Source organism: Schistocerca nitens, chromosome 3 (genome assembly GCF_023898315.1).
Source record: "Schistocerca nitens isolate TAMUIC-IGC-003100 chromosome 3, iqSchNite1.1, whole genome shotgun sequence".
Taxonomy (NCBI): Eukaryota; Metazoa; Arthropoda; class Insecta; order Orthoptera; family Acrididae; genus Schistocerca; species Schistocerca nitens.
The window spans coordinates 655871760-655894400 of NC_064616.1; the positions used below are offsets into that span (position 1 = coordinate 655871760).

The 22641-nt window shown below is 44.8% G+C and overlaps 1 protein-coding gene across 2 annotated transcripts in view; it reads left to right on the plus strand.

Moving 5' to 3' along the window:
• Window positions 1-22641, plus strand: part of LOC126248620 (potassium voltage-gated channel subfamily H member 2-like) — a 1319698-nt gene that overhangs the window by 984067 nt on the left and 312990 nt on the right. The window lies entirely within an intron of this gene.

Consider the following 22641-nt stretch of genomic DNA (forward strand, 5'->3'; position numbering starts at 1 on the left):
TAATCGTTCAACACTCACGGGCAGCGTCTTCAGGCTACCATGAGGATGATGTCGCGGTGGTCGCCGCTGAGCACAGCATGTGTAGCCGACGTGTGCGCAGCAGCAGCTGACCGCACGAGCCTCCACTACGACGTGCAGCCTGGCAGGCAGTTGTCCAGCAGTCAGATACCAGTATTCACAAGGCTAGAGTTATAAAACTACAGTAGGCTACCGTAGACTACGGTAGTTCTCGTAGTAGTTTTGGTCAGCTGAGACCATAACTGCGTTATCTGCACATTAGGTGTGTTGCAGGCCTATCGGACGTCACATTTCGATCGCCTTGTTTGCTTGCGTGATCAGTCTCTTACAAGGTTTCATTAGAAACCGGTAGCGGTAAACCGTTTAGAAACTGTGCGAGGATACAGAAAGGTCCGCATAATCTACATAACTTTTTGCTCTTCATAGTTATCCTCCTGTACGTTACTTGAAAATTAACAGTATGTAAAGCAAAATTGAAATTGTCAATGTTTAATTCTCGTTTTATTCGAAAATTGTTGATTCGTAACGTTGAACAGAGGGATGCTGTAGTAAAAATAAAAAATACAGATTTATCATATAGCGCTAGAAAATGCAATTACCTAAAAAACAGGTAAAATAAAAAGCACAAAATAAAAGATATCAAACATCGCTTCAGTACTTTGTTGAGGTTGTGTAAAACAGGTTTCTCTTACTCATTAATGCCGGCCGCTGTGGCCGAGCGGTTCTAGGCGCTTCAGTCTGGAACCGCGCTACTGCTACCGTTACAGGTTCGAATCTTGCCTTGGGCATGGATGTGTGTGATGTCCTTAGGTTAGTTAGGTTTAAGTAGTTCTAAGTCTAGGGGGCTGATGACCTCAGATGTTGAGTCCCATAGTGCTTAGAGCCATTTGAACCATTTACTCATAAATAACTTCCGCTCTTATAAATAATAACAGGAGATTCTTGCCTTTAATCATGATGAAGAACGTTCCGTTGGGTACAAAATAGCAACAATAATTATATAGATTCACTTATCCAGAATGAGATTTACACTCTGCAGCGGAGTGTGCGCTGATATGAAACTTCCTGGCAGATAAAAACTGTGTGCCGGACCGAGACTCGATCTCGGGACCTTTGCCTTTCGCGGGTAAGTGTTCTACCAACTGAGCTACCCAAGCACGACTCACGCCCCGTCCTCACAGCTTCACTTCTGCCAGTACCTCGTCTCCTGGAGGAGAGCTTCTGTAAAAGTTAGGAAGGTAGGAGACGAGGTACTGGCAGAAGTGAAGCTGTGAGGACGGGGCGTGAGTCGTGCTTGGGTAGCTCAGTTGGTAGTGCACTTGCCCGCGAAAGGCAAAGGTCCCGCGTTTGAGTCTCGGTCCGGCACACAGTTTTAATCTGCCAGGAAGTTTCAGATTCACTTATGTTTGTGCATGTAAACTGTACTTGCATCAAAAGTAATTGCTTTGGTTGCGTAAAAACACAGATGTAATGTGATCAACTAATGTTTATTAATAAACTACTCAGTGGACTGACACTGAACGATAGGCGGTTCTAATTATGTGCAAAACAAACAAACAATCAAAAAACGAAGAGAAATCGCCAGCTCCCAGTTTCTCTCACACACATTCATTTATGTTTCTTTCCTTACTGATGCTACTAATTCTACCGGTAATGCTACCACCACTTATTACGTTATTTATGTACTGTACCAAAACTAACGAGCCGTAGTTTTGTTAGAGCGGAACGCTACACAAGGCGCACACACCTGATGCACCCCTGTACACAGTGTCGTGCCCGGCCAACTCGAACAGACAGCAGAATGTTACCAAGCCCAAAAGCCCCAACTGCCTGGAAATGGGAACTGCTGGCTGCTCGCAGTGTGCATGCAAGCACGTCTGATGAAGTGAAGTCAGAGGACACTGAAATCATATAGCGTAGGGCCGTCCACCAGGAAATAGTGCATAACCGCGCAAATATGTTATTCTGGATGTTTTTTAGTAGCCACGAACAGGCTAAAAGGTTGCAGACTAGATCCTAGTTCTGCACACCATTTATATAGAATGGCCAAGCTAGGCGACTGGATAGGATATCAGTTTAGGGGTGATAAGACAAAGGCGTAATTGACAACAAGGTTATTTATTGGAAATAAGGGATGCATATGTTATACGTAGGGAGAAGCATTGCGGAGAAACTTAGTCTCTCCAAGATCGATCTGACGCATGCCAAGGGCAGTAACAGAGAGAGAGAGCGAGAGCGAGAGCTGCCTCCCAGGACCGCTATGGGTAAAACTCCTTCCCAGGACCGCTATGGGTAAAACTCGCACAGTCTGATTGGGGAAAACACATTGGTTGCATGGAAAGTGTTGCTATGTCAGCGCTGAAACTGCAGCGTCAGCACTGGCGTTACGGCAAGTGGGCCCCGTTTCCCTGCCCGAGCCTCGGAAAATTTATCTAAAATATTGAGGCTGTTGCAATACTCAATAATAATTACACATCGTATAGTTTATTGTCATTGTGTCGGGGAATATGGCAGTTTCGTCTTGAAATCATGTCTCTAGAATGCCCGATCTTCCACGATTAAAGCACACATATCTATTGCCATTCCTCTCCTACTTGTACTCAAGTCGTACATCTTACGTCACAAATTTCCTTTACTTCACCTGTATAATGGTCTTTTTATCTAACTGTATCTGTAAATCAGTCTATGCAATTAATTATAATTGGTCTGATTCAGGCAGTGTTTGTGACAATGGACTCAGATATTTTGTCATGTTGTAAACTTCGATACAGTATAAAATTGCTACTCGTATGACGGAGTGTTCAATACAAGCTGCACCTGACATACTATTCTCATATCATGAAGCACTTGTTAACAGATGATACAGATCCAAATAGTTTACCAGTAATGTCTTGCAACGATCGAAACGGTGTTTTTTAACCCACAGAAGAACGTCCATATCGACAAATGCTCGTATTTCCTGGCGTTTCTATGTTTTAGCACTAAAATCATTATTATATTTTTTTATGAAAGTCCTAAGATTGTGATGTAATCTACACTCCTGGAAATGGAAAAAAGAACACATTGACACCGGTGTGTCAGACCCACCATACTTGCTCCGGACACTGCGAGAGGGCTGTACAAGCAATGATCACACGCACGGCACAGCGGACACACCAGGAACCGCGGTGTTGGCCGTCGAATGGCGCTAGCTGCGCAGCATTTGTGCACCGCCGCCGTCAGTGTCAGCCAGTTTGCCGTGGCATACGGAGCTCCATCGCAGTCTTTAACACTGGTAGCATGCCGCGACAGCGTGGACGTGAACCGTATGTGCAGTTGACGGACTTTGAGCGAGGGCGTATAGTGGGCATGCGGGAGGCCGGGTGGCCGTACCGCCGAATTGCTCAACACGTGGGGCGTGAGGTCTCCACAGTACATCGATGTTGTCGCCAGTGGTCGGCGGAAGGTGCACGTGCCCGTCGACCTGGGACCGGACCGCAGCGACGCACGGATGCACGCCAAGACCGTAGGATCCTACGCAGTGCCGTAGGGGACCGCACCGCCACTTCCCAGCAAATTAGGGACACTGCTGCTCCTGGGGTATCGGCGAGGACCATTCGCAACCGTCTCCATGAAGCTGGGCTACGGTCCCGCACACCGTTAGGCCGTCTTTCGCTCACGCCCCAACATCGTGCAGCCCGCCTCCAGTGGTGTCGCGACAGGCGTGAATGGAGGGACGAATGGAGACGTGTCGTCTTCAGCGATGAGAGTCGCTTCTGCCTTGGTGCCAATGATGGTCGTATGCGTGTTTGGCGCCGTGCAGGTGAGCGCCACAATCAGGACTGCATACGACCGAGGCACACAGGGCCAACACCCGGCATCATGGTGTGGGGAGCGATCTCCTACACTGGCCGTACACCACTGGTGATCGTCGAGGGGACACTGAATAGTGCACGGTACATCCAAACCGTCATCGAACCCATCGTTCTACCATTCCTAGACCGGCAAGGGAACTTGCTGTTCCAACAGGACAATGCACGTCCGCATGTATCCCGTGCCACCCAACGTGCTCTAGAAGGTGTAAGTCAACTACCCTGGCCAGCAAGATCTCCGGATCTGTCCCCCATTGAGCATGTTTGGGACTGGATGAAGCGTCGTCTCACGCGGTCTGCACGTCCAGCACGAACGCTGGTCCAACTGAGGCGCCAGGTGGAAATGGCATGGCAAGCCGTTCCACAGGACTACATCCAGCATCTCTACGATCGTCTCCATGGGAGAATAGCAGCCTGGATTGCTGCGAAAGGTGGATATACACTGTACTAGTGCCGACATTGTGCATGCTCTGTTGCCTGTGTCTATGTGCCTGTGGTTCTGTCAGTGTGATCATGTGATGTATCTGACCCCAGGAATGTGTCAATAAAGTTTCCCCTTCCTGGGACAATGAATTCACGGTGTTCTTATTTCAATTTCCAGGAGCGTAGGTATAATACGTCTCTGTACGGACTGTCAATGAGTGTTGTCTCACTTTAATAACAAAAAAGCAGCCACATCCACAGGGTGTATCTATAATAATACAGCATTTAGGCTAACTCCTCCATGGGATATCCAATGCAACGTAAACCATACAGAATATCCAGAACACCTACTTATCTTCTATGTCCAAAGTTTTATGTAATCTAATGAGCGTATACTGAACACCCTTGAAACCACCACTTTTTGTGCAAGTACATTAACTGATTACCGCTCTTCGTATATATTATATAGTATTTACAGTAAATACAGATATCCCGTATTTGCATTTTATATCCAGATATTTGCATGTTTCTATATTTTTCCTTACTTTAAATAGTTTTTCCCAAATTTGCCACATTTCTCCATATTTACCATATTTTCCATTTTTTACACATTTTGTGTATAATTGTACAGAAATATTTGTGCTCTTAGTGCTTACACTATCAGGTTTGTTTATTACCCAACAATGATTCAGATTCCCACACCAAGCCAGAGAATCTACAATGTGTTTACAATATTACTTTTTTTTCTCATCTTCCAAGTGTCCAGCCAGAAAGAAACGTCTGGCAACACACAGTGATAACTGCCAAAGCCAACCGTTATGATCACTAAATCATACATGCAGTGTGATGAAGGTGAATGAGATCCATTTATAATTTCTCACATGATATTAACACAGAATGCGGTCCAACTGCAGGTGTTGAAACTTTATATATACTTTGAAGATAGAAGATGTATATAACAGTTGGAAATAAATGTTTGGAATATTGATCAACTGCAGCTATCAAAGCTTCTTATACACTGCTGGCTATTAAAATTGCTACACCAAGAAGAAATGCAGATGATAATCGGGTATTCATTGGACAAATATATTATACTAGAACTAACATGTGATTACATTTTCACGCAGTTTGGGTGCATAGATCCTGAGAAATCAGTACCCAGAACAACCACCTCTGGCCATAATAACCGCCTTGATACGCCTGGGCATTGAGTCAAACAGAGCTTGGATGGCGTGTACAGTTACAGCTGTCCATGCAGCTTCAACACGATACCACAGTTCATCAAGAGTAGTGACGCGTATTGTGACGAGCCAGTTGCTCGGCCACCATTGTCCAGACGTTTTCAGTTGGTGAGAGATCTGGAGAATGTGCTGGCCAGGGCAGCAGTCAAACATTTTCTGTATCCAGAAAAGCCCGTACAGGACCTGCAACATGCGGTCTTGCATTATCCTGCTGAATTGTAGGGTTTCGCAGGGATCGAATAAAAGGTAGAGCCACGGGTCGTAACACATCTAAAATGTAACGTCCACTGTTCAAAGTGCAGTCAATGACAACAAGAGGTGACCGAGACGTGTAACAAATGGCACCCCATACCATCACGCCGGGTGATACACCAGTATGGCGATGACGAATACACGCTTCCAATGTGCGTTGCTGCAAATGTCGTCGAACTGTTCGTGCAGATGGTTGTTGTCTTGCAAACGTTCGCATGTGTTGACTCAGGTATCGAGACGTGGCTGCACGATCCGTTACACCCATGCGGATAAGATGCCTGTCATCTCGACTGCTAGTGATACGAGGCCGTTGGGATCCAACACGGCGTTCCGTATTACCCTCCTGAACCCACCGATTCCATATTTTGCTAACAGTCGTTTAATCTCGACCAACGCGAGCAGCAATGTCGTGATACGATAAACCGCAATCGCGATAGGCTACAATCCGACCTTTATCAAAGTCGGAAACGTGATGGTACGCATTTCTCCTCCGTACACGAGGCATCACAACAACGTTTCACCAGGCAACGTCGGAAAACTGCTGTTTGTGTATGAGAAATCGGTTGAAAACTTTCCTCATGTCAGCACGTTGTAGGTGTCGCCACCGGCGCAAACCTTGTGTGAATGCTCTGAGAAGCTAATCATTTGCATATCACAGCATCTTCTTCCTGTCGGTTAAATTTCACTTCTGTAGCACGTCATCTTCGTGGTGTAGCAATTTTAATGGCCAGTAGTGTACATACCAAAGATGTATGTGACAGATGAATGAAGTCAGAGGAACTGACTTCGTCCTATTGTAATCACTTAGCACAGTTGTGCTATTTGTGTGTGTGTGTGTGTGTGTGTGAGTGTGTGTGTGTGTGTGTGTGTGTGTGTGTGTGTGTGTGGGTGGGTGGGTGGGTGGGTGGGTGCGTGCGTGTGTATGTGTGTGTGTGTGCATTCCAGTTTCTCGTGGGAGCTTCAGACTGTACCCCAGACCTAATGCTAATGCATTCAACTCCGAACACTATTCCGGATGTAACAAAGGTAGGCCGAGCGGTTCTAGGCACTACAGTCTGGAACCGCGCGACCACTACGGTTAGGTTTAAGTAGTTCTAAGTTCTAGGGGACTGATGACCTTAGAAGTTAAGTCCCGTAGTGCTCAGAGCCATTTCAACCATTTGTAACAAAGGTAGATTCATCTCTGCATACTGCCCCTATATGTAACGATCGTGGATCCACCAGCCGTGGATGAAATGCGGGTGGATCCACCTCCGGAACCTAACCCGGATATAATGCAAGTGGATCCCCCTCCTGGTACTACCCTGGACTGAACGCTGGTGGATCCCACCTCTGAACTGTACCCAGACGAACACAAGTGAAGTCACCTCTGAATCCTATTCTGAATTTCCTTTTACTGTGAGGATCCTGGCAAGAAACTGTCATGCGCACACAAAATAGCGTAATTGTGCTAAGTGTTTACGACAGAATAAAGTCAGTTCCTTGAACATTATCTCCATGTGTTACATGCGTGTTGGGTCTCGAGCGTATATAAGACTATTTGATAGCTGCAGCTGATCAGTGTTCTGAACATTATTTTCATTTGTTACATGCACCTCCACTACAGTGCATGTATGTCTTGTATGTTGTATGTCATGCATGTTGGCTTTGGTAGTTAGCATTGTGTGTCGATGGGATTTTTTTTTTTTTTTATAGATGGACATTTGAAAGGCTAGACAAACTGATCGGGGAAACAGTTTGTAGATTCTCTGGCTTTGTGGGGGAATCTGAATCTCTGTTGGATGCCAAGGAAAACTGGTATGGTAAGCAATAAGAGGAAAACTATTCTTGTACATTTACACACAGAATACAGAAAAAATGGAAAATATAGAAAAAATATGTAAAATATGGAAAATGTAGAAAAATATGCAAAACGTGGGGAAATATGGAAAAAATCCACATACAAAATAGGAGTACAGGATATCAGAATTTGCTGTAAAATACCAAAGGAGAGTGGTAATAAGTTGACATATTTGCAGAAAAAAATGATGATTTGGTGGGTTTTTACTGCATGCGCATTATTTTAGATGATCCGTCGGACATAGAGGATAAGTAGGTGTTTTCCCTATTCCGTACAGTTTGCGTTGCATTAGAAATCCTATTGTGGAGTTTTTTTTTGTTAAAATGAGGCACCATACATCGACATTCTCAATAGAGGCTGATAACATGTAGATATTTCTGTTCTTAATATGATTACATTGTGATCTTAACGCTTCCTCTGAAAAAATTGGCCAGCATAAAGGAATAGTGATTTTAGTGCTAAAACATAGAACTGACAGATAATAAGACAATTTGTTGTCATGGATAGTCTTCTGCAGGGTTAAAAAGACGCCATTTTAATCACTGTATAGTATTGCTGGAAAAACATCTGGGTCGGTATCACGTATTAATAAGAGCTTTGCAGTGTTGGAATGGAACACCAAAGACAGCTTATGCGAATGCTGTGCGACGCTGGTATCGACTTCATGTGTATCGCGGTGTATTGCATGGAAAAATATCTGATTCTGGTGTCACACAAACCATCTGTAACATACCAATTATAATTTCTTACCTACACTGAGTTATAGATACACTTAGAAAAAAGAGCATTATGCAGATAGCGTAATGGATATTTGTGGCATAAGTTGTAGGACTTTAATGTAAGCACTAAGTATAGGAGAGGCATGACACCAAATATGTGTGCTTTAATACTGGAAAGATGGGAATTTCTAGAGACATGGTGAAACTGCATATTCCCTACATATTGGAAATACTGCATCAGCAACAGGCACAGCGGATAAAAGAGTTAGCAGGAAAATGCTGGAAAAAACGTCGAGGAACTATAAAAACCTATGACTGTGTAATGTAAACTGGTGTTGGGTGATGTTAAAATGCATGTTATAATGGATCAAGTATCTGGACTAATGCATAAGCTTCATGTACAATCCTAAGTTCAGATTAGGTCACGATCTGTAGTTGTAAAGCGCTTCAGACAGAATACATTAATATTTTTCCTGATCATGCCGTTGTAATAGGGGGTGACTTCAACTTACCGGGTATGGATTGGGAGTGTTATGCCATCAAAACTGGTGCCAGAGACAAGGATTCGTGTGGCATTGTTCTGCATGTCTTGTTCGTAAATTACCTTGAGTAGATAGTTAGAGAACCAACACGTGAGGGTAACGTCTTAGACCTCGTGGCAACAAACAGACGTGAACTTATCGAATCAGTTAACACAGAGGAAGGTATCGGTGATCATAAGGCTGTGACAGCATCTATCACGACGGGTCCTACTAGGAATGTTAAGAAATGTAGGAAGATATGTTTGTCAGCAAGGGTGACAGGATACAAATTCCAGAATATCTCAGCAATCAGCATCAAATATTCGGTGATGAGGACGAAGATGTGGAGAACAAATGGAAAAAAATTCAAAGGCATCACTCAATATGCCCTAGAAAAGTATGTTCCGAGTAAGGTTTTAGGGGATGGGAATGGTCCACCATGGTCTAATAGCCCTGTTAGGAAAGCGCCACGTAAACAAAGAGCACTACATCTCAGATTCAAGAGAAGTAAAATCGTAGCTGACAAACAAATGCTGAACGAAGCGAAAATGAGCGTAAGGAGAATGTGTGTGAGATCTTATGGGACTTAAAGACTGCTAAGGTCATCAGTCACTAAGCTTACACACTACGTAACCTAAATTATCCTCAGGAAAAACAAACGCACACCCATGCCCAAGGGAGGACACGAACCGCCGCCGGGACCAGCCGCACAGTCCATGACTGCAGCCCCCTGTACCGCTCGGCTAATCCCGCGCGGCGCGTAAGGAGAGCAATAAGAAAAGTGTTCAACGATTTTGAAAGTAAGATATTGTCAACCGATGTGAGTAAAAGCCCTAAGAGATTTTGGTCGTATGTAAAATCAGTAAGTGGGTCAAAATCATATGTTTATTCTCTCAGCGACCACATCGGCACCGAAACGGAAGATAACAGAGAGAAGGCCGAAATACTAAATTCTATCTTCCGAAGTTATTTCATCGAGGAAGTCATAACACTGTCCCTCCTTTCAATCGTCGTACGAACGTCGAAATGGCAGATATTGAAATAACCGATAGCGGAATTGGAAAGCAGCTGCAATCGCTTAGAAGCGGAAAGGCGTCAGGACCAGATGAGGTACCTACAAGATTCTATAAAGATAATGCCATAGAACCTGCTCCCCTTGTAGCAGTATTTTATAAAAGATCGCTTCAGCAACGAAAGGTACCTAACGACTGGAAAAAGTGCAGGTCATTCCAGTGTTTAAGAAAAGCCGTAAGACATATCCACACCATTATAGACCTATATCGTTGCGTCAATCTGTTGTAGAATTATGGAACATGTTTTATGCTCAAGAATTATGATTTTTTTGGAAAATGAGCATCTCCTCAATAAAAGTCAACATGGATTCGGCAAATAGAGATCCTGCGAAACTCAGCTCGCTCTATTCCTCCATGAGATCCACAGCGCAGTGGACAACGACGCTCAGGTTGATACCGTGTTCCTTGATTTCAGTAAGGCATTTAACACCGTCGCGTATCGCCGTTTAATGAAAAAAATACGAGCTTACGGAGTAACGGAGCAAACTTGCTATTGGATTGAAGACTTTCTTGCAGAGAGAGCTCAACACGTCACTCTTAACGGAACTAAATCAATAGATTTAGGGCAATATCCGGAGTACCACAGGGAAGTGCGATAGGACCTTTGCTGTTTTCAGTATATATAAATGATCTAGTAGAAAACGTCGGATGCTCTTCAAGGCTCTTCGCAAATGATACAGTTGTCTGCACTAAAGTAGCAACGCCGGAAGATAGTAAGAATGTGCAGAACGACCTGCAGAGAATTGATGAATAGTGCAGGCTCTGGCAGTTGTCCCTGAACGTAAATAAATGTAACATATTGCGCATACATAGGAAAAGAAATCCACTACTGTACAGCAACACTATTCATGACAAACAGCTGGAGACAGCCTCTGCCGTAAAATATCTTGGCGTAACTATCCAGAGCGCCCTTAAGTGGAATGACCACATAAAACAGATAGTGGGAAAAGTTGACACCAGACTCAGACTCGTCCGCAGAATCTTAAGGAAATGCAACTCTTCCACGAAAGAAGTGGCTTATAAGGCGTTTCTTCGCCAGATTCTGGAGTATTGTTCATCTATCTGTGATCCCTGTCAGGTAGGACTGATAGAGGAGATGGAGAAGATCCAGCGAAGAGAGGCGCGTTTCGTCACGGGTCGTTTAGCTGGCGAGAGAGCTTTACGGAGACGCTAAACAAACTCCACTGGCAGACTATCCAAGAGAGGCGTTGTGCCTTACGGAGAGATGTACTAATGAAATTTTGGGACAGTATTTTTCAGGAGGAGTCGGACAACATGTTACTCCCCCCCCCCCCCACATACATCTCACGTATTGACCACGTAGGAAAAATTCGCGAAATTAGAGCCAATACAGAGTCTTACCGACAATCATTCTTCCCAGGCACTATTTACGAGTGGAACAGGGTTGGAGAGATCAGAAAGTGATACCGAAAGTACCCACACCATTAGATGGCTTGCAGTGTATGATGTAGACGAAGATGCAGATGTAGACGATTATCATTTTATGGGTGTGGATATAATGCAAGACTTCGCTAGGATTTTTAAGAAAATGTAGATGTGTAACTACCTAACATCAAACCATGACTTACGTGTCTAATAAAAAGACTAGCAGGGAGGAGTAATGCTATTGTAAACTTTGATAAGATTGTTACATATACCGTGGCTAAAGATCGTCGTATTACAATGCTAGAAACTATAATTTCTACGTAAATGTCTGTGTGTTTGATCCTGTGGAAACCTGTTTAAATTTATAAAATGGTAAAAAACATTTTTTTAAAAAAATATGCTAGTTTTGCTCTGTAACAATCAGCCCTATGTGCTGGTGTACATTATAATGCAGATTCCAACAAAGACGAAAAGTGTGTTGTATGTGTCATATTACAGCTGGAGAAACATATTTTTCTTAACCTAGGATGATGTTTTCTATAATACCATCAAATATAGATATCACCGACTTAGGATTGTTTACTACAGACCGTGTTATTCCACAGGTCTTTAGAAAAATAGCCAACTTAAACCATTTCCTATCAGTAATTTCGAATACAATATATATACATATAGACCACTCCCGTTCTGCAGTTTGTCTACTTGAGTAATAAGTACATGTGATGGTTGACCTGTGTAGAAGTACACATTCCAGGCAATCAGCACTGAGATAAGTTTAAAAGCTGTGCTCCATCGCCTGTAGTTTAATTATTTGCCTGTAAACTATTCAGATATCTACACTCCTGGAAATTGAAATAAGAACACCGTGAATTCATTGTCCCAGGAAGGGGAAACTTTATTGACACATTCCTGGGGTCAGATACATCACATGATCACACTGACAGAACCACAGGCACATAGACACAGGCAACAGAGCATGCACAATGTCGGCACTAGTACAATGTATATCCACCTTTCGCAGCAATCCAGGCTGCTATTCTCCCATGGAGACGATCGTAGAGATGCTGGATGTAGTCCTGTGGAACGGCTTGCCATGCCATTTCCACCTGGCGCCTAAGTTGGACCAGCGTTCATGCTGGACGTGCAGACCGCGTGAGACGACGCTTCATCCAGTCCCAAACATGCTCATTGGGGAACAGATCCGGAGATCTTGCTGGCCAGGGTAGTTGACATACACCTTCTAGAGCACGTTGGGTGGCACGGGATACATGCGGACGTGCATTGTCCTGTTGGAACAGCAAGTTCCCTTGCCGGTCTAGGAATGGTAGAACGATGGGTTCGATGACGGTTTGGATGTACCGTGCACTATTCAGTGTCCCCTCGACGATCACCAGTGGTGTACGGCCAGTGTAGGAGATCGCTCCCCACACCATGATGCCGGGTGTTGGCCCTGTGTGCCTCGGTCGTATGCAGTCCTGATTGTGGCGCCCACCTGCACGGCGCCAAACACGCATACGACCATCATTGGCACCAAGGCAGAAGCGACTCTCATCGCTGAAGACGACACGTCTCCATTCGTCCCTCCATTCACGCCTGTCGCGACACCACTGGAGGCGGGCTGCACGATGTTGGGGCGTGAGCGAAAGACGGCCTAACGGTGTGCGGGACCGTAGCCCAGCTTCATGGAGACGGTTGCGAATGGTCCTCGCCGATACCCCAGGAGCAACAGTGTCCCTAATTTGCTGGGAAGTGGCGGTGCGGTCCCCTACGGCACTGCGTAGGATCCTACGGTCTTGGCGTGCATCCGTGCGTCGCTGCGGTCCGGTCCCAGGTCGACGGGCACGTGCACCTTCCGCCGACCACTGGCGACAACATCGATGTACTGTGGAGACCTCACGCCCCACGTGTTGAGCAATTCGGCGGTACGTCCACCCGGCCTCCCGCATGCCCACTATACGCCCTCGCTCAAAGTCCGTCAACTGCACATACGGTTCACGTCCACGCTGTCGCGGCATGCTACCAGTGTTAAAGACTGCGATGGAGCTCCGTATGCCACGGCAAACTGGCTGACACTGACGGCGGCGGTGCACAAATGCTGCGCAGCTAGCGCCATTCGACGGCCAACACCGCGGTTCCTGGTGTGTCCGCTGTGCCGTGCGTGTGATCATTGCTTGTACAGCCCTCTCGCAGTGTCCGGAGCAAGTATGGTGGGTCTAACACACCGGTGTCAATGTGTTCTTTTTTCCATTTCCAGGAGTGTATATTACATATCTGATTCCATTGCTCTGCTGGAGTTCTGGCTATTCGTCATAAGTAAGTTTCATTTGAAAATAAGGATGCTCGAAATTGGGTTATATGTGGCGTAGAAGACTGTAACTTTAATGGAACATTTTGCTAATCATGGTAGGCAGTACCACAAAGCAACACACTAATAAAATAAGTACTGACAGCCATACATAATGGAGCTTGTAGGATACTCTACTCGAAATGAAGTTGTAAGTGTAGGGTAGACGATCTTTGTTAACAGAAAGTCAACACTGATGACATAGGTATTCTACGTAAGTGCTATATTAAAGCTTGAGAAACATACTTTTCTGAATTCTGCACTTTGATAAAGTCATATACCATGTACCGAAAATCAAGACGGATAATACCTAAAGAACCATGAGTCCAACAACCATTTCCTATCAAAGGTTTATTTCTGCAGTATTTCTGCTGGGGTAATAAGGACACAAGACACAGGGCAGATGAGTGGGGCAGAAGTACATCTTCCAGGTGCGTTTGATTAAAGCATTGGTGTCTGGGTTTCAGGCAGGATCCCCCGTTTTGTTCCATGCTGAGGTGCTATTCCAGTACTGTAAGAGTTTCTCTGCAAATATGTTAGAGTTTAGGGGGAATACCAATTCGGCTGAGGCGTGAATGGTACTTTGGATTGAGGAGTGAAGCGTGGTGGGGTAGTCTGTGCAGTTGTACAAAGCCACTGTCCCAGTGTGACGCAGTGGTTAGTCCATCTGCCTTGTGAGCAGAAGACCTGGGTTCAAATCCCAGCATTGATACAAATTTTCCTCCATCACATCAGTCTACGTATATACTTCATAGATATTTGAAACTTGAAGAGGTCTCTGGAAGCATATAGTTTCGTTTCACAGTTCTCCCTAATTACGCATGAGAAGCCGTTGGTGGCATAGTTTCAGCCGCACTCCAGCCTATCAGTGTGAACAGCACATTGAGTGCATACAATTACACCGTCCGGTACAAGACAATGGCACAGCATTCCCTTGCTGATGTGTTGTCGTGTCTACCTGTTGATTTCGATCAACAGAAGGTCCCCTGCTTCCACATTGATAGTGAGTGGCAACATACATTGGACAGTTATCCCATTACAGCCACTTGTGCACCAGCGATCGCTTCTATCAGTGTGGGTCGGTGGAATCCGTAGCACACCCAGCCATATATGTCCAAATGGACACTGCCGAACATCTTCCCTTACTGCAGTCGGCGGTTGAAGGGACCGAGTCTTCTCCCGTTCCTCCATTCCACCCCTAAACTACGGCCCAAGGTGTTTCTGCCCATATGCGCCTGTTTTGGAGGAAAGGAATCTGTTTCCGGCTCTGCGGAAGTTGAATGCCCTCCGCAATTAATGGACGTAGATAGCCATTAGAGGACACAGCCTCGCTACAGCACCGTGCTTGCAGCATGAGCGCACCACTTGTCTCGCTATGTGGATAAGCTGGCCAGTAGTGTTCCTCGTAGCTGATATAAATACGGCTGCCCAGCAAATGGTCAGTTAGTTCTGTACTCGTGTCTGATATTGTCGGCTATTGTTATCCCTATAATATGAACTATTAAATAATAACCTTGCTTGGCACTTGGTCTTTCTCTCCGATCACAATTTGGCTTCTCTTTCTCTTTGGTCTCGGTCGATTTCCATCGTTACTGCGGAGGCTTCCACTTTGCACTTCATCGTTTACATAGGTTGCTTTTGTCTTGTCCTTGTCCTGTCCACTATTAGTCTGCCATGTTTAACTCAGCTACTGTTTGGTGTCACGTTTTCTTCTGCAGGCAGCCCTTCTGCCATGCACCATCATATGTTTTTCTCCTGGATTCTAATGCATGCTCAAGTGTCTGGCTACTCGCAGATATAGCATATTTACAATCTAGTGTTTACGTGCATCTTTGGTTGCCGACCCGAAAAAGTTGGAGAAAAATTGGTCAAGTATGTAACGAATTACCCCAAAATTGTAAATTGCGGCGAGAGGTGCTCATACATTGGACTAGTTACAGAAAATGCCACATGCTATTTAATTATAGTAATGCACGACAATGCACCCCTTCCAATTCCCATAATGTTTTAGTCACATACTGTAAGTGACATACATAATTTTTATCATAAATTAAGACAATAATTTAACGTAGAAGAAGGTGTAATTATATGAATGAATAACACTACCTTCACTGAACGAAGATTTATTCAGCACTTGCACATACAAGAGTGCAGAGCGAACTGCCTCTGGCCAGAACACATACGGTATATATACAGTTACAGAACATCCCAGTACAATAATTCTTGACATTTGTGGATAGTTCTAGAATGTACTCGAATCGTATATAGTAATTAAAATTTTACAGTTCAATTGGGTTTTGAACTCACGACCCTCCATGAAATAGGCCAGTATCATAACCACTACACCACAGTTTCCTCTGCAACAATATTTGACGCCATTTTTAAGCTGGATAATAGCCTGACACAATTTTCCTAGAGGAGAGGGTGGAGGGAACCACCTAACTGCAGCTCCAGAGAGATGGTGGTTATCACTGATGGCACTTTACGCTGATGATACTTCCCCTATCATGCACAGACCAAGACTGAAGAGATTCACACAATCGGACTAGAGAGAAAGAGTGGGGAGGGGACAACTTGTTTCTCCACCTTTTTAAGGCATCTTATTGGCCTAGGTCAAGGAGGGAGTGTGGTCATGTCCTCATACTGACACAATGGGTGGGTGACCTTGGAGGGACCCTGATCTTGACACTTGGTTGATATGATGTCATAACCTTAAATTTGCAGTATGCAATTTCCTGAGAAGCGTGGTTGCGGTATCAGGTGACATTGTGACCTTAAGTGCTTCGTCGCCCGATGCCTACGTGTGGTAAAATGTGCATAGCTATACTACTCTCCCTTATTTCTTAATTTGTTGTGTAAGTTATTGAAGTGACAATTAGAATGGGTAAGGCTGTGGTGCTGACACAAAAATGCTTTCAGACAGAAATTTCTTTTGCCATGTTATAATGCAAGGAAATTTAGAATACTACAAAGGCATTGGAGCTGTTATTTGCTGACAGAAGTCTCTTGGTGATGGAGATACACAAAGAGGCAGCTGTAGTTATTTACGCATTGGATTACACATGTGGGTCCTATCTATGATAACAAATTAGCTTCTGGAAATGAATACAGCGTAACTTTTCTGCGAAATGTATCTCTCCTCGTGATATACTACCGGATATCTACTCCAGTTTCCACTAAATCATGTACCCACAGTCAGATAATCAGGGTTTCCTATGGTAAGTGTAAGTGCGCATCATTGTTTCGTGAGTTAAATTTGAAATCAAAATTTGTGTTCCGATCCTCGTTGTGATAGTCTGGAGAGCTTCGAGACACGGTAGAGATCTATTTCTAAAAATACTTGTCATATTTCAGGAAATAAATATCTGTTGCTAACAAAATCTTGATCAAACACAAAAAGCAGTATACTGCAATCTACATCTACATCTACATTTATACTCCGCAAGCCACTCAACGGTGTGTGGCGGAGGGCAATTTACGTGCCACTGTCATTACCTCCCTTTTCTGTTCCAGTCGTGTATGGTTCGCGGGAAGAACGACTGTCTGAAAGCCTCCGTACGCGCTCGCATCTCTCTAATTTTACATTCGTGATTTCCTCGGGAGGTATAAGTAGGGGGAAGCAATATATTCGATACCTTATACAGAAACGCACCCTCTCGAAACCTGGCGAGCAAGCTACACCGCGATGCAGAGCGCCTCTGTTGCAGAGTCTGCCACTTGAGTTTGCTATACATCTCCGTAACGCTATCACGGTTACCAAATAACCCTGTGACGAAACTCGCCGCTCTTCTTTGGATCTTCTCTATTTCCTCCGTCAACCCGTCTGGTACGGATCCCACACTGTTGAGCAATACTCAAGTATAGGTCGAACGAGTGGTTTTAAGCCACCTCCTTTGTTGATGGACTACATTTTCTAAGCACTCTCCCAATGAATCTCAACCTGGTACCCGCCTTACCAACAATTAATTTTATATGATCATTCCACTTCAAATCGTTCCGCACGCATACTCCCAGATATTTTACAGAAGTAACTGCTACCAGTGTTTGATCCGCTATCATATAATCATACAATAAAGGATCCTTCTTTCTATGTATTCGCAATACATTACATTTGTCTATGTTAAGGGTCAGTTGCCACTCCCTGCACCAAGTGCCAGATCTTCCTGCATTTCGCTACAATTTTCTAATTCTGCAACTTCTCTGTATACTACAGCATCATCCGCGAAAAGCCGCATGGAACTTCCGACACTATCTAGTAGGTCATTTATATATATATGGTGTGTTCTGTTTGCTAAAAACTCTTCAATCCAGCCACACAGCTGGTCTGATATTCCGTAGGCTATTACTTTGTTTATCAGGCGACAGTGCAGAACTATATCGAACGCCTTCCGGAAGTCAAGAAAAATAGCATCTACCTGGGAGCCTGTATCTAATATTTTCTGGGTCTCATGAACAAATAAATCGAGTTGGGTCTCTCACGATCGCTGTTTCCGGAATCCATGTTGATTCCTACAGAGTAGATTCTGGGTTTCCAAAAACGACATGATACGCGAGCAAAAAACATGTTCTAAAATTCTACAACAGATCGACGTCAGAGATATAGGTCTATAGTTTTGCGCATCTGCTCGACGATCCTTCTTGAAGACTGGGACTACCTGTGCTCTTTTCCAATCATTTGGAACCTTCCGTTCCTCTAGAGACTTGCGGTACACAGCTGTCAGAAGGGGGGCAAGTTCTTTCGCGTACTCTGTGTAGAAACGAATTGGTATCCCGTCAGGTCCAGTGGACTTTCCTCTGTTGAGTGATTCCAGTTGCTTTTCTATTCCTTGGACACTTCTTTCGATGTCAGCCATTTTTTCGTTTGTGCGAGGATTTAGAAAAGGAACTGCAGTGCGGTGTTCCTCTGTGAAACAGCTTTGGATAAAGGTGTTTAGTATTTCAGCTTTACGCGTGTCATCCTCTGTTTCAATGCCATCATCATCCCGGAGTGTCTGGATATGCTGTTTTGAGCCACTTACTGATTTAACGTAAGACCAGAACTTCCTAGGATTTTCTGTTAAGTCGGTACATAGAATTTTACTTTCGAATTCACTGAACTCTTTACGCATAGCCCTCTATACGCTAACATTGACATCGTTTAGGTTCTGTTTGTCTGAGAGGTTTTGGCTGTGTTTAAACTTGGAGTGAAGTTCTCTTTGCTTTCGCAGTAGTTTTCTAACTTTGTTGTTGAACCACGGTGGGTTTTTCCCGTCCCTCACAGTTTTACTCGGCACGTACCTGTCTAAAACGCATTTTACAATTGCCTTAAACTTTTTGCATAAACACTCAACATTGTCAGTGTCGGAACAGAAATTTTCGTTTTGATCTGTTAGGTAGCCTGAAATCTGCCTTCTATTACTCTTGCTAAACAGATAAACCTTCCTCCCTTTTTTATATTCCTATTAACTTCCATATTCAGGGATGCTGCAATGGCCTTATGATCACTGATTCCCTGTTCTGAACTTACAGAGTCGAAAAGTTCGGGTCTGTTTGTTATCAGTAGGTCCGAGATGTTATCTCCACGAGTCGGTTCTCTGTTTAATTGCTCGAGGTAATTTTCGGATAGTGCACTCAGTATAATGTCACTCGATGCTCTGTCCCTACCACCCGTCCTAAACATCTGAGTGTCCCAGTCTATATCTGGTAAATTGAAATCTCCACCTAAGACTATAACATGCTGAAGAAATTTATGTGAAATGTATTCCAAATTTTCTCTCAGTTGTTCTGCCACTAATGCTGCTGAGTCGGGAGGTCGGTAAAAGGAGCCAACTACACTCCCGGAAATTGAAATAAGAACACCGTGAATTCATTGTCCCAGGAAGGGGAAACTTTATTGACACATTCCTGGGGTCAGATACATCACATGATCACACTGACAGAACCACAGGCACATAGACACAGGCAACAGAGCATGCACAATGTCGGCACTAGTACAGTGTATATCCACCTTTCGCAGCAATCCAGGCTGCTATTCTCCCATGGAGACGATCGTAGAGATGCTGGATGTAGTCCTGTGGAACGGCTTGCCATGCCATTTCCACCTGGCGCCTCAGTTGGACCAGCGTTCGCGCTGGACGTGCAGACCGCGTGAGACGACGCTTCATCCAGTCCCAAACATGCTCAATGGGGGACAGATCCGGAGATCTTGCTGGCCAGGGTAGTTGACTTACACCTTCTAGAGCACGATGGGTGGCATGGGATACATGCGGACGTGCATTGTCCTGTTGGAACAGCAAGTTCCCTTGCCGGTCTAGGAATGGTAGAACGATGGGTTCGATGACGGTTTGGATGTACCGTGCACTATTCAGTGTCCCCTCGACGATCACCAGTGGTGTACGGCCAGTGTAGGAGATCGCTCCCCACACCATGATGCCGGGTGTTGGCCCTGTGTGCCTCGGTCGTATGCAGTCCTGATTGTGGCGCTCACCTGCACGGCGCCAAACACGCATACGACCATCATTGGCACCAAGGCAGAAGCGACTCTCATCGCTGAAGACGAAACGTCTCCATTCGTCCCTCCATTCACGCCTGTCGCGACACCACTGGAGGCCGGCTGCACGATGTTGGGGCGTGCGCGGAAGACGGCCTAACGGTGTGCGGGACCGTAGCCCAGCTTCATGGAGACGGTTGCGAATGGTCCTCGCCGATACCCCAGGAACAACAGTGTCCCTAATTTGCTGGGAAGTGGCGGTGCGGTCCCCTACGGCACTGCGTAGGATCCTACGGTCTTGGCGTGCATCCGTGCGTCGCTTCGGTCCGGTCCCAGGTCGACGGGCACGTGCACCTTCCGCCGACCACTGGCGACAACATCGATGTACTGTGGAGACCTCACGCCCCACGTGTTGAGCAATTCGGCGGTACGTCCACCCGGCCTCCCGCATGCCCACTATACGCCCTCGCTCAAAGTCCGTCAACTGCACATACGGTTCACGTCCACGCTGTCGCGGCATGCTACCAGTGTTAAAGACTGCGATGGAGCTCCGTATGCCACGGCAAACTGGCTGACACTGACGGCGGCGGTGCACAAATGCTGCGCAGCTAGCGCCATTCGACGGCCAACACCGCGGTTCCTGGTGTGTCCGCTGCGCCGTGCGTGTGATCATTGCTTGTACAGCCCTCTCGCAGTGTCCGGAGCAAGTATGGTGGGTCTGACACACCGGTGTCAATGTGTTCTTTTTTCCATTTCCAGGAGTGTATTAACCTAGCTCGGTTGTTGAGTGTAACCTCCACCCATAATAATTCACAGGAACTATCCACTTCTACTTCACTACAGGATCAACTACTACTAACAGCGACAAAAACGCCACCACCGGTTGCATGCAATCTATCCTTTCTAAACACCGTCTGTGCCTTTGTAAAAATTTCAGCTGAATTTATCTCTGGCTTCAGCCAGCTTTCTGTACCTATAACGATTTCATCTTCGGTGCTTTCTATCAGCGCTTGAAGTTCCGGTACTTTACCAGTGCAGCTTCGACAGTTTACAATTACAATACCTATTGCTGCTTGGTATGTAGTATATACAAAACGTTCAAGATTGTTTCTGAAGACAAAGACAAGCAAGTGAAGCAAACAAATAGTGTATCACATTATCGCAAATAACAAAGACATCCGACCCTATTTGCCATGAACGTAGCCCGTACTGTGTATTAAGTAAGTAAGTTGAAGCTGGCTACCCAAACGTATCACAGTCTTTAATCATTCGTCAACTGTAAATGTTCCATGATGCCTGCACTCCACTACAACCTCCACACAACTTCACCCGTTCCTCTCACATTACGTTTTCTACAAATTTTTGTCTTACTTACCGCTCCAGGAGTTTCTTCTTCTGTCTGTGATCATGACTTTACATTTATTCACATATAAAGCATGCAGAATTTACTACACGAAGTGGAAATTGTGTAATTGTTGTTTTGTTGTTCTGAATTTTCCTGCAATCACTCAACGATGATACATTTCCATCGACGACAACACCTTCAGTAATCTGAGTTTGCTACTTACAGTGTTCGAGACGTCGTTTGCATGTATTGAGCCCTCTCACGCTTTCTCGTGTGCTCTCTGTTTACATAGTTTCTGATAAATAAATACTCGCTTTCCTAAGCATCGCACTGGGCTCTATAACTCAGCAGTTCAAGAAAAAAAATATTTGGGAACATTCTACGTGTGCAACGATCGCACACAGTTTCACACGATAGATTTTTGCTAAATCTACACTGTGTTGCGGGAAACTCTTTAGTTTTTGCAGACATTTCTTTATTGAGGTTAAAATATATTCAAGGATGTATTTATTTAATGCTTTATGAAAAGTTGCCCCCTCTCCGGATCCCGTAGAAGGATATTTGACTTACAATGTCGCGCATCTGTTTGTTACACTCTCCTTCTAAACGTGAGTTTTGCGACGTCAGCCGAGAAGAGCGTAATTCTGCAGGTAACCCAGTGTGTGCCCTAACAGGAATTGAGTATGAACACGGGGTATTATTCATTGATAGCCATGAAATGTATTCGGAGTTGCGTAAATGGAATAACGGCAATGAAAATTCGTGCCGGACCGGCACGCAAATCCATATTTCCCGCTTATCGTGAGCGATCGCCTTACTATTTGGCTATCCAAATACGACTCACGGGCACGCCCAAACTTCCATATGTCGTCAACCATGTGTTTACAACCTGTACTCGTACATCCATTATGTATATTCCCGTAGAGGGGAGACGTTTTGCTTGAAAGCCGCTTGCCTCGTGTCTGTGGATAAATATTCAATAGGAAGGAACATTGCTTCGTAATAACAAAGGAACCGCAATATCGTATTATACCATTTCAATAGTTTTTGCTGGAAAGAGAATATTTATTTCTATTTCATCCATTTAAGTTTTTTCACAGTAGCCTGACAGTGGTACCATAGTAAAATATTCCTACGTGATTGCGATTTTGAACGTAAC